This window comes from Zonotrichia leucophrys, chromosome Z (assembly GCF_028769735.1).
Source record: "Zonotrichia leucophrys gambelii isolate GWCS_2022_RI chromosome Z, RI_Zleu_2.0, whole genome shotgun sequence".
NCBI classification, from domain to species: domain Eukaryota; kingdom Metazoa; phylum Chordata; class Aves; order Passeriformes; family Passerellidae; genus Zonotrichia; species Zonotrichia leucophrys.
In genome coordinates this window covers 64,592,137-64,605,161 of record NC_088200.1, presented here as the reverse complement: position 1 = coordinate 64,605,161, position 13,025 = coordinate 64,592,137, and positions in this window count along the sequence as shown.

The window sequence follows — 13,025 nt, the reverse complement described above, 5'->3', positions numbered from 1 at the left end:
CTCAGAATCTCTGGGATTTGTTCCAGTGGAATTGATTCCCAATAGGCCCCACCACTCATCAGTGCTGGGCAGTGCAGGCAGAGGGAGTCCTGCCAAAAATGCATGCACAGGGATCTCTCCATACACATTCATCCCCATCCCTGCCCGTTCCTGCACACACCTTGGTAAGAACTGTGCACATTTGAAACCAACTCTGCTGCGCAGCACAAGGGATTAAAATATTTCCTTTCCATTCAAGGGCAGTAACAAATTGATATGACCTGTTGGTCACCAATGGAGCCTGGAGGAGCTGCTCACTGCTGAACACCTCAACAAGGATGCTCCAAAACTCCTCCTGACCACCCACACCCCTCCATCCAGATTTGGCCATGCTGTGGAATGATTCCTGGCCCTGCTCCATCCCCACATCCTACGTGAACATCACCACTTCCCACCAGCTAAGGTGGTTGAGGGTCATTGTCACCTTCCTGCAATGGATCAGCGCTGTCTCTGCCCCTGTCCTGCACACATTTCTCTGTGCCCCTCCAGCTGGGAAGCACTGGACACAGAGTGGTCACTCCACCCCTGCCTCAGCTGTTGCACTCACAGAGAGCTAATGACCCTACATTTTTTTCCGGAAAACAGACTTTGGAAAACATAACCCTGGAAAGGTGTCCCTCAGCAGCAGAAATGTGCCTACTTTTGCTTTGCTGCCTGACTCTTTATATATCCTTCCACTTCATAAAATATGGAACTGTGACTGCATTGGTGTCTGTCAAGATTATGTGATTATACTAACTACCTAATAAATGTATTTCTTTACATAACAGCTAAGCAGATGCTTCACACCCCAGCAAGCATTCAGCAGAGAAGAGGATCTTAACATCAACATAGATTAAAACCAGAGTACCATGGAAAAACATCTCACAATCTGCGCAACTCAGCCAGTTTCAATAGAAATTATCTCTGGCCCGTAAGACGGAGAGAATTTGTGAAATTATTAGCAGAGACAAGGGAGAGGAGGCACAAAAAGAGAAAGAGGAACTAACACCAGTGCTGACTAAACTGGGCAGGAGAGCTGAGACACAGCACAGATGTGTTTTCAAGCGCGCTGAGTGTGCTCCAGCGGCAGTCCCTGCCTTTTCCCACAGCGAGCTGCTATCTGCAGGGGAAAACATAACACAACAAAGCAGGCACAAGTGTACAGCTCCTATTCAGAGCCAAAGCTGGTTATCAGCAAGGAGGCCCCATATCCCACTGAGTACTTGTAAATTTACTGTCGGCTTTTTGTGATGTGCAGATACGTTCATTGTGTGTTTATCTCTGTGGTAAAGACTGCCAGGGATTTGGGGGCTTTATGGTATTGACTAAGGCCATGAAAATAAAATAAAAATAAGGGCTTGGGACTGAAAATATTAACACTTTATTAACCAGGGGGACCACTTTGTCTTCCTGAGTGGGTTCTAGTGCAGAAGAAAAACAACATGATCCATTAAGAGGAATTAATTTAAGTAATGCAGACAAAGGCCTGAGCCTGGGACACGATGGGGACCTGGATGCTTCCCAGCCAGGATGGTGAGATGTGTTAACACATGCCATTGGCAGTGGCTGTGCAATGGATAGGATCAGTGCCACAGTGATCCAAACCTGCTGCAGGTGCTGCTTCCTCACTGCCCGAGCATGCCAGTTCCTTAGTCTGAAAGCTAAGGAGGTAACAAATGAGAGACAGAGGCACTAAATGCTGCAAAACTCATCCTAAAGACCCAATGGTTCATAAGAGACTACCAGCTCCTCTGCTCCTTCCCTCATTGAGGAGCACTGAGGGAGCCATAGTGAGGTGAAGCTCCAAAATCCCTATGCCACGCCAGGACTGGGCAGTCCCTGACCCCAGAGCCAACCTGCCTTCCCCAGGGTGCCCAGCCGCCCTGGTAGCTGCTCGTCTCTCCACCTCACAGCACGGGGAAATGCTAAAATAGGACTGTGGGGAATTCGTGGAAGAGGTGACATGCAGATAGGGGCACCCCAGGATAATCCTCAAAATGGAAAATGGACTTTGCTTAACTTCAGAAGGAGTGTTTGCATATCATTTAGCAGGAAGGAGGAGAAAACATTGAAATATATTCTTCCAAAAAGCAAACCCCAGGCTACCAACAGCCTCTGGAAAATTAAAACATCCACAGTTTTTCCTCCCAGAGTAGTAATTTTAATTAAATATATAGATCACATCCTAATAAAAATATATATGTTAAAATACAATGGAGAATATCATGTGATGTGGACATCTGCAAATGGCATTATCCCACAGGCCTCTTAAGGAAGATATGCACCAAAGTTGAGGGAGGGTTTTAAAATCAGGCTCTTTGTACAAACTTTACTTTATCTCCATACTCTTTCCTAGGAAAAGAAGTACCATTCAAAAGAGGAAAGCTCGAAGAAATCTACCTCAGTTATTAAGGAAATTGTCTTTAATGTCTAGATTTGCATTTCATTTCAGCATTTTTGTAGTACCAGCAGAAGCTCTTTGATAATACAATTTTGTGTTAGAGAAATGACAGCTCTTGCTGAAAACACCTCCCTGAGAAGCATCTGGACACTGGGAAGAAAAAAAAGGTATTACAAAAAAGGCAGGGAAAAAAGTGATTTTCTTATTGATCTGAAGTTAATGATCTGCCACAGGGGGTTACAACTTTTCAGGTGCCTGCAGTCACATACAGCAGCTCTACCTTTGTTAGACTGGATACTTAATCAATTGGGAAAATGTTATCTGCCAGCCACAGAAAATGAATGTAAAACTACAAAGCATGTATAAAACCTGGCTGCTAAACAAAATAAAAATGCTTCGCAGAAGAAACTGAAAATTTGGGTGAATTGGAAGAATGACATGTCAGAATTACAAAGCGCTGTGCAGGGAACGTGGGGCGGGGGCTGTGCTTTAGCATGTGGCATTGCTTGGGCAGTGGAGCAGGGGCATCCACAGCTTGGTTACAGGCTGTGGGGAACACCTAATGCAACTCTGACGATGCCAAGCCCTCCAGTCTTCAAAAAGGGAATGAACACCTCCAGCTCTCACCAGGAAAATCTGGTGCAGGTAATCTCTTTGGGGACTGCCTCCTTGAAAGCAAAAAACTATCCATCCTGCCACTTCAGTGGAAGGTGTACAACCCATTTACAAACCTTTTCTGCTCTAAGGAGGGAAAACAGCACATAAAGGCCAACTTGTTAAAACAATCCTTATCAGCGGTGCAGAAAGTGATAAATACAGGCAAGTGGAACCTAGCTGCTCATGACTGGGGCAAGCAAGACATTTTCCTATTCTTTTTTCCAATTTCCCAAGAAGGGACATTTGCCAGCAGGCCCTAGCTCCCTGCAAGTCAGCCTGCAGAAAACGGAGCGGCCACATCTTCCCCAGCAATGCCAGAATCAGTGCAGATCCCTTGGCATCACTCGTCAACCTGTTTGCAGTTTGATCCCACTTAACTCAAGAAAAAATCAGAATATTTTGTTGCTAAACAGAAGACTGAAGGCTGTTATGTAAATCATTCTTATCCTAATGCATAGTCAAATGACTGAATTAGAGCAATAGGATTAGATGCTAAATTGTCAATACAATAGCTCAACTTAGAATATAGTAAAATTTAAAAAAAGCTGACAGTGGAGTTTTTGGTCTACCAGTCAAACATTTCAAGGAGTGACATCTTCTCTTTCTGTGGAAAATTCCCCTAGAGGAGGATAATGGACTAATTAAGGCAATTAAGGGCGAAGGCATCAGGAGCTTCTCTACAAATCACAGGAAAGAAGTCGCCAAGGCAGCGACCCCTCTGCTTCCCCGAGCCCACGTTGCCTGCAGCATGAGGGGAGCCACACTCCGGCTCCTCTCCCTGCTGGGTCCCGCCTGCCCCGGTGGGGAGGATGGAGCTGTCAGGCCCTGTCTCAGGGAGACGGCCAGCCCCAGGCCCCAGCAGCCTGAGGGGGCCAGCGCAGGCCTTGCCCTGCTGCAGGAGGCATCTGCGGCACTGGAGACTGCAGGCCCGCTGAGGAGCCCTCTCACTCTTGTAGCTCTACAGAGGAAGCAAAAACATTTTCCTGTGGTGTTACAAACTCAGGACCATAAAACCTGCGCTTGTCCCCAGCTCCTCATGCAGTCCTTTCCTTCCCTGGCTGCTCTCCCTGGCTGCAGAGCAAGCCCAGCCTGCCGGTTTCACCTTCAAGCAAAGGAAGATCAGTGGAACTGCTTGATTGTTAAAGTACAGTACAAGTAGCACTAAGCTCTGATATGGCAATTTCTGTCTGAGACAATTTAGCTTTTGATCTCTGGATGCAGTTAATTGCTAGCTATGCAGACATTTGCGGGGAAAAAAACAATCACAAGCAATTTCAGAAGCGAGATGCTTGATGTTTAATCTTGCACCTGTCCTAAGAACTGAAATGAGCTTTTCTTAGTCTGGATCATGCTGCACAGAGCTGCAGATCAGCCAAAGGCAGAATATTCAAATGTCAAATAGATGCAAATCTATTGCTCTCCCACATGATAAAAAGAGAAAGTCACCATAATAAAAACAATAAGGTGTTCCATTCAATATATTCACATTAATAACATTTTTTGTGTCTTAAAAATAAAGCAATACATCATATACAGAATAATTGGGGAAAACAGCTACATTCATTGTTCATTTTGGTCTTTATTTTTTCTTCTTGTGGGCAATTCTAGGACAGCAGAGAGCCAAGTCCTATTTCTCCAGGGAAACAAAAATTTATTTTCAGCCAGGGAAACTGAGTAAGATAAGACAGGACAATTTTGAGTATACCTAATCAAGGTTCAAATACCAGCACATAAAAAAAGTCCTGGCAAAAAAACCTAAAACCTCTGACTAGCAGCTGGCTAGGTGTATCTCAACTGCAACTGCCCAGCTACAAATGTAAGCTGTGACAGACATCCTGCTACCCGTCACCAGCTTGCTTCTCTTCTCCTGGGTGTAATAACTCATCTCAGACCCTTGAAAGCCTGGTAACTTGGGACTGCCTTGAGAAATGTCATAACAAAGTCCCATTTAGCCCAAAACACAGAGACATCCAAGGCCTGCAGTGTGGGTTTCAGAGGGGCTATGTGAACCAGGGCAAGTGCTCTGCCTTATGGCTGTGCCAGAAGGTGCAGCCTTGCTGCCCAGTTTAACTTGCTCCCCACAGTCTTCTTCCTTCAGTGGGTAATTCCTTCAGATTACCCACTCCTCCACACCCCACGGGTACTCTGGCATCCCCAATATGCAGAAGCAAAAGTGCAATTCTGCACCACAGGAAAAGGCACTTCTCTGCCTCCGCTCCAAATCCAACAGCCAGCTTGCCCACTGAGCAGCGCTTGGATGCTTTTAGCAAACATTCCACAATGACTCAAGCTGTCTTTCACTTTTTCCTGAGATAAGAGATCAAGATTTTACATAAGTAGTCACTTTTCCCCTAACACAGAATTTCATTTTAGTACAGTGAATAATTTCAGTGGTTTTTCAGAGTCAAGGCTAGTTTTGGTTATCCTGAATAATATTCCATCAGTTGTCACTATTTGCTTGCACCACCTTCTCCAGGCCTCTTAGAAAGATGCTGAACATCAGACCCAGGTCTTGTGTCTATTGGACCTCCTCTTGATGTATGAGGTTCTGTTTCGTCCAACCCTCCCTTTTCTGCAGGTTAGCCTATAAGTAACTTCTCCTATTCCATAGTAAGTGTCATTTCTTATGAGTCATTGCTTCCCTAAGGTTCTGCTGAAAGCTGCACAGCCTGAACAAGCACAATATGCATGCTCATGGTATCCTTCTGAGAGCTCTTGTGGCTTCCAAGCCTGACCTTCCTCCCAAAACCTATGTTTCTTCTCCAACCTCCAACCAAATCTGACCACTGCAAATGAAATCTTTGACTGACCATTACTTCCCAGGATCACTCCTGAAGCCCCATTCAAAACTTGGCATCATGTTCCCACTTGCATCCCTCTAAACCCAGAGCTGATAGTAGTGCCAGATCACACATAGTTAGCAATTCAGAAAATTCTTATTTGTGGTGTGTGTTTTTTCAGGACTCCTGTGTAAACACCATCTGGTGCTGAGAATTTGTTAATGTTTAGTTTATCAATTTGTCCTAACATGCTTTTTCCCACCACCTCCATTTGAGGTGGTTCCTCTGACTCCCTCCCCATTCACGGCGTCACCATCACAGTGAATGCCAATACATGCAAAATATTTGTTCAGCTTTTTGACAATGCCATTGCTGTCTGCCAGTGGATCTTTTTACACAGGGGTCATTTATTCGCCCCAGTAGTTCCTCATCATCTCTATGAATCATGGACAGGTGCTGCACAGACAAACAGATCACATTAATATTTATAAATCAGATGAACTTTAAATGCATCTATACTTCAAATACATGCTGCTAAGTTTACTATGAAAATTTCAGATGGAAAACACCAAATGTGATCTTGGTACACATCCAAATATAAATGTGAATTCTTTTGAGTATTTCCCAAACAGGAGTAATTTTTATCTTAGGGATCTTCCAAAACTGACTGCTACACAAGCACACTGTAGCCTCCAGTCATGTCAAACATTTTTTATCAACAAAGATGACTGAAGCCTGGAACAACACCTTTCTTTGTGTTAAACATTCCATTGAATCCCTGAAAGCACTCTACTGGAGAGAGAGAAACCAAATACAAGATGACCCTTGCCTGGCCAGCACAGTGCTTTTGAAGCCCCTCTTCATGTGGAGAGTTGTTAAGAAGACTTATGTGAAGTTGCTCATGAAAATTCATAACTAGTGTTTCAGCAGTGGAAGGTAAAATATTTATTAAAAGCAGTGGATTGAAGAGAAAAGCTTTGCAGTCAGTTTACCATACATAAAATAAGCAATAAAGGTGACTGTTTAACATTTACTTAACAATCCCAGCTGAAGCCCTTAGAAAAAGTGAAGGTGGCAATACGGGGTAGCAGCTTCTACAGTGCTGAAAGACAAGAGAGCACCTTCAGTGCAAGTGAGAAGGAGATGAGGAGAATGATTTATAAGGGTAATGATTAATCTTTCACTTTGTGTGGGAACAGACTTGGGCATTTGATTAAATATTCAAGGCAGAAGAACAACGTCTAATAACACAAAACCTTGTTTTGCAACAGCTTTCACGGTCTCACTTTTCCTTCTGTGAAAGTGGTTTGAATTTTTGGTTATTGAGGCTTTGATTTTGGGTTTGGTTTTTCTTAGTTGGCTTTTTTATTTTTCCTGAATTAAAGATGACATAAATAAATTTCAGTGTAGAGGTGTGGAAAGGACAGAAGGAGTTTTATTTGGTTACTAGCATTGCTTTTTCATCTCCCGCTCTTCACCTGATCCAGGAGGTAAGGAAAGCAATCAAAACAATGAGGAATATGCTCTTGGTCCCACAGCAAATTTGCCTCTTAGAGCAGGCAAATTAATTGGGGTGCTGTTCAGAGCTGAAATATATTCATCAGCACTGGGCACGGCGACACATAAAGAACATTATTCACATAGACACAGTAAGGATAATAAACCAGCAACACATGTCTGGGAACAAAAAAGCAACACTTTCAAGCTCATCTGTCAGACTTCTCATGTACTTGAGGTGAGGAGATGGGGGAAGGAAACCAGGAGAACCTGAAATAGCACAGTGTCATGTGGGAAGGTAATATCACAGAGCTCTGAGCAGCAGAGACAGATATTTAAAATTCTTTTTCATTAAAGAACATTTTTAGATGCTTGGCTATTGCCCTTCTTTCTGTTTTCTGGGTATCATTTTAATGAATATGCATATTCCTGAATATTTTATTTATATATGTTCCCTCCTTTGTCATCGTAATTCTACCTTGTTACTAAGTGACAAGGCTGTGCCGTTGCTATGTTTTTTCCCCTCAATAATCCTGCTCATTTGATGCTGCCATTCTTCTCCCTGTACGAGCAGGCCTCAGCCAACATCGGGGAGAAACAGCTGGCTTTGTTCCAAGGTCCCAGATTTTACCGCTGTTGGTAATGGCACAAGTTATGCTGAGTTCACAGATGAGTGGCCCTCTGAAACTTTCTTACTATTGCTACAGCACAAGCAGCAGCCTCCTGGAGTTCCACTCTGCCAAAGGCAACCAAACTGAACAAAGCCAACCAAAGAGCTGAGTGACCTGCAGACTGCCAGGAGACCTCACCTGCAAGTACACCCACCTGCAGGCACTCAGCAGCTTGAGCCATGAGACCCTGCTGGAATTCACACATCCCACCCGAGCCCACCTGAGCTCTCACACAGAGAATTTACACGAACAAAGAGATTCCTTGTCCACAAACAATCCAGTTACAGATATCTGTTGTGCTGAAAAACAAGTGCATATTGATAGGGGCATTTGCCCCAGGTGCAGTAATGCAGTGATGTACAGCAGGAGCTGTAATGCCAGCACTCCATACTGATCCCACCTCACTGCCCAGCCCACTGCATGCTCAGGGAAAGATAATGCCAGTGATATGGACTGCCTGAGGGGCACATCCAGCCCCTTCGGTGATGCAGGGATGCTGGGCCTCCCTGCAAGGGAAGGCAAACTTCAGATAATGTGCATTTAAAGGCCAGAGAGACCATCATTAAATATAGCGTGATCTTCCAAACACCCTAGGAATATTGCTTCACCCACCAATTCCTGCTCCAAATCTATTTGGATGTTTTCAAATTATGTTGACCTTGATACTATATTGCAATCTGGCTACAACATCAAAATATAGCTCCGCATTTATAAAAGCTTACACTGTAGTATAAATCAGTATATTTTTTACTAAATATATTCACACTTCTTTCTCACACATCTCAAATTTTAGTTAACAACAACCAATGGTTTAATTTAAAATATAAAAAATATCCTGTGTTATGCAACCACAACTAGGGAAATATTTTTAAAAAAACCCTAAAAAAAACCAAAGAGAAAATAGGGCCACTTGTTTGCTCTCCTGCTGTGATTGGAAAAGCAGATGATCTGGGGTTTTTTTACAATTGCTTTAAGACCATAGCTTTGTCAGCCAGGCTCCTGATCTGAGCCAATTTTTCCAGTTGATTTGCAGACCCCTGAAATGGGTGTTTCTAATGCTGTTGTAAACACAGACATGACAGATACCATCCTGGCAGATACCTCTCGGCTGCAGCGCCCATCGCAGCTGCGAGAGACGTGCTGGGGCAAGGCTCGTCTCCCTCATCCCACTGCATAATCCCAGGTTTTCACACAGAAAACTGTTGTATCCGAGCCCAACAGTCTGTTCACTGAAATTTTCCCAAGCTCTCTTGCATTCTTGTTATTTTTCTAGCCCTGATAAAGGCTGGTTTGCCGCTAGTTACCCTTCCCTCCCCTGTTCCACTCCCCAGTTCCCTCACCAAGAACCACTGCATCAGAGCTTTCAGGCCCTAATTGCTCTATTTTAGCATGGTTAGCAATTAATTTAAGTAGGCAAAATAGGGAGCCAAAATTCACTGATGCAGACATAGAGATTTCCAGTGTGGAAACAACAAACTCGCCTTGTTTCCCCTTGAAGTCTGATTCTTGGCGTGTTTAATTTTAAGCAAATATATCTCATGCTGAGTGGATAGTCAGCTTGAAATCTGAACTGGTGTCAAGAGGCTCAATGGCAATAGGTGGCACATTTTCCTCAGCTTCCTTCAAAAAAGTAATTGGTTTTGGTCCGACAACTCTAAGCTTAATTTGGCTGCTCGTCCAATGAGATCTCACTCATGCAAAGGTTTGTTTCCGCTTGAAAACCACATTGAATATAGGTACTTATGAATGAAGCAGAAGTAGAGCATGGTCAATATAGTACTACAAATTATGCAGCCTTTCACTTTTCTATCAAGCTAAAGAATGCTTAAAATTTTGTAGGATATCCTCTCAAAAACACCCTATACTCTATTTCTTCACAAAGTGATCCCATTCTGAGTTCAGCTAGCACTGTTTTTAAGAAGAATACCAACTATTGTCCAGGACAAAGGAAAAAATTTACAGCAATTTTTAGCAAAGGAGAAGAAGTATAATTAGCTAATTCTCAGCTTTAGTCTTGACAATATGTACATGATCCGTTTATGCCATATTTGCCAGGCTTCCTCACCAGGCTCATTATCAAGGCATAACAGCACCTGGCAGTCCCAGGAACACCTACAGACCAGGTGGAGAAGCACCTGAGAGCAGCCCTGCAGACAAGGACTTGGGGCAGCTGGTGGATGACAGCCTGTGGGACAGCCCAGACACAGAGCTCAAAAACCAGATGTGTCCTGGGCTGTGCCAAAAGCAGCGTGGCCAGCAGGGTGAGGGAGGGGATTCTGCCCCTCTGCTCTGCTCTGCTCTGCTCTGCTCTGCTCTGCTCTGCTCTGGTGGGACCCCACTGCAGGGCTGTGTCCAGCCTGGGGTCCCAACACAAGGACAGGGACCTGTTGGAGCAACCCAAGGTCCACAGACTTTATAAGAAGACTGGAGCACATTCCCTACAATGCCAGGCTGAGACAGTTGGGAATGTCCAGCCTGGAGAAGGGAAGGTTGTGTGGAGACCTCCTGGCAGCCTTGCAGGATGTGAAGGTGCCTGCAGGGAAGCTGGAGAGGGACCCTTCATCAGGAACTGTAATGGGTACAAACTGAAAGGGGGGAAATCCAGGTTAGGTATTAAGAAGGAATTCTGTACTGTGAGGGTGGCAGGGCACTGGTACAGGACAGCCAGAGAAGCTGTGGATGCCCCATCCCTGTCAGTGTTCAAGGCCAGGCTGGATGGGGCTGTGAGCAACCTGGTCAAGTGTGAGGTGCTCCCATCCATGGCAGAGGAGCTGGAACAAAGTGATCTTTAAGGTCCCTTCTAACCATCCCATGGCTCTATGAAGAATGATAAGAAGAAATATAAAGACTGGTCAGTTCAGATGCAATATTCAGCACTATAGAGATGCCTTAAATAAACCACAAGCAAAATAACAATTAAGTTTTGACAGAAGCATTTGCATAGACAGTTAATAAAAAATCACTTAATAAACCTTAACTTTTTTAATTATGACAAAATGACAATTAAGAATTATCTAATATGAATATTTAATTAGGTCTAATAAAATGTAAAGTCAAGACTAATTCCAATAACTAATTCCAAGGACTGACTTATTTTTTGACCACTTAGCTTGATTATCGGGGGGAAAAAATCCTACAACCATTTTACAATCCATTCCTCAAAAGAAATTGGAGCTAACTGCTTCTTTTCAGGAAAGCCACATTGCCAGATTAGCATACAAAACATATTTTTAAGGAATATTAAATTTTTTTTCCTGAGGAATAGTAAAATAACTTGGATGAATATAATTACTATCCAAGAGGCAGCACTCTGAGCTACACATACAGGCAAAAAGAACAGGTTTTATTTTTTGCAGTTGTCATTGCCAGCAGCCCTACCCAATCCAGCTTTGAAGTCTGATTTGGAAATTTTTCCCAGGGCACCAGCCTATGATTTCTTTTTTCCTGGAGCGTCCCATGGCTCTGTGGAAACAGTGATACATTTGTGCTCCCCAGGGATCACCACTGCTGCAGAATGGATGTGAGCAGGGGAAATGACACCTCAGTTGTGAGCAGGAGAGAGGAGGGAGCCCCCATCGCTGAGGTTGGGCTGGGGACTGCTCCCCAAGGGCTGAGCAGGTCGTTGGTGGCTCAGAGGGTGAACCCAGCACTGATGCCACATCTCCACCTCTGCCTGCAGATCACGCGTGTTTTGGAGGCAGAGTGACCACTGAAAAACAGAGGTTGCCATTAAATGCATTTCTGTCTTATTTTTCAGCTTCTGATTCAGGCTAATTACAGCTGCTCTAACCCAAGACTGACCCCTTCCACTCTTTCTGGCTGCCCCAAATTCGCAAAGACTGTCTTGGAGCTTCCTTCCTTGAAAACTGAGGAGTTCCATCATGCAAACAAATTCATATTTGAGACAAAACATGCAGGGGAGATGGAGGGCCTTCTCACTGATCAGGGGCATGCAGGGATGGGTCATGATGGGGAATATGTTGCACTGTTCTGGCGGCATCTCACTCACAGCTTTCAGGGAATGCTCGTACCAGAGACCACATCTGGCCAGCCGAGTCTGGGGACGGAGTTCCAGTTTGGGAGGGTGAGCCAGCAGTAATGGTCCTTACCTAAAAGACACCAGAGACCAGCAGTCAGGTCCTTGGCAGTCACCATCCTGTGTCTGGGCAGCTGCTACTCCTGGGGGAGAAAATGCATGTCTTTCTTCCGAATCGTCATGTGTTCTCATGTGAGTGAGAAATTATGGTGAAATACCACATTGAAAACTGACTGCACATGCAGCACCTTCTCACATAACCAACCTGCTCACTCTGTGAATTCTCACTTTTGCTGATTTCAGGCGACTGAAATAGATTTTTGCTACCTTTTGCTTTCTTGTTGCATAAAACTGATACCATTGAGAGCAAGACAAGGAGAAAAAGGTTTTCCCTATCTCATGAGCTTTCACATTTCCTTTACCAGGGACAGTGCAGAATGATGCAGAAGACATGGATTCATGTATGGATCCCAACCAGTTATGAAAAGCAATAAATACAGACCCCTATACCACACTTTTTCCTGGGTTGTTTTTCAGAGCAGAGCCACTGTAATGCTTTATAAAATTACTTCCTGAAGACTGCATTTCTACAGCAGCACAGCTATTTTTAGCAAGCAAAACTCTGGAACCACCAAACTACAAAAATAGCTGTGATGTACATCAATACCAGCTCACCTGACATCCTCAGCTTTGACTCTGCACCCATGCTACCAAAGGGTCTTTTAGTTTATCTGATCTGTCAGAGAATATCCCAAACAATAAATTTCTAGTGGAACAGGTCCTCCAACCATTCAGCATCTTGGCACTGAGCTAACATAGAAGGGGAGAGCTACTTAATAAACATGAAACACCACAGCAGACAGGTTTTCGGTAAGAGGTGAAGGAATGAAGTCTGGGGGAAGGAAGGTCTGACAATGTCTTTGCCATCACACAGCAGTGTCACGTCACCAACTTGGCCCAAG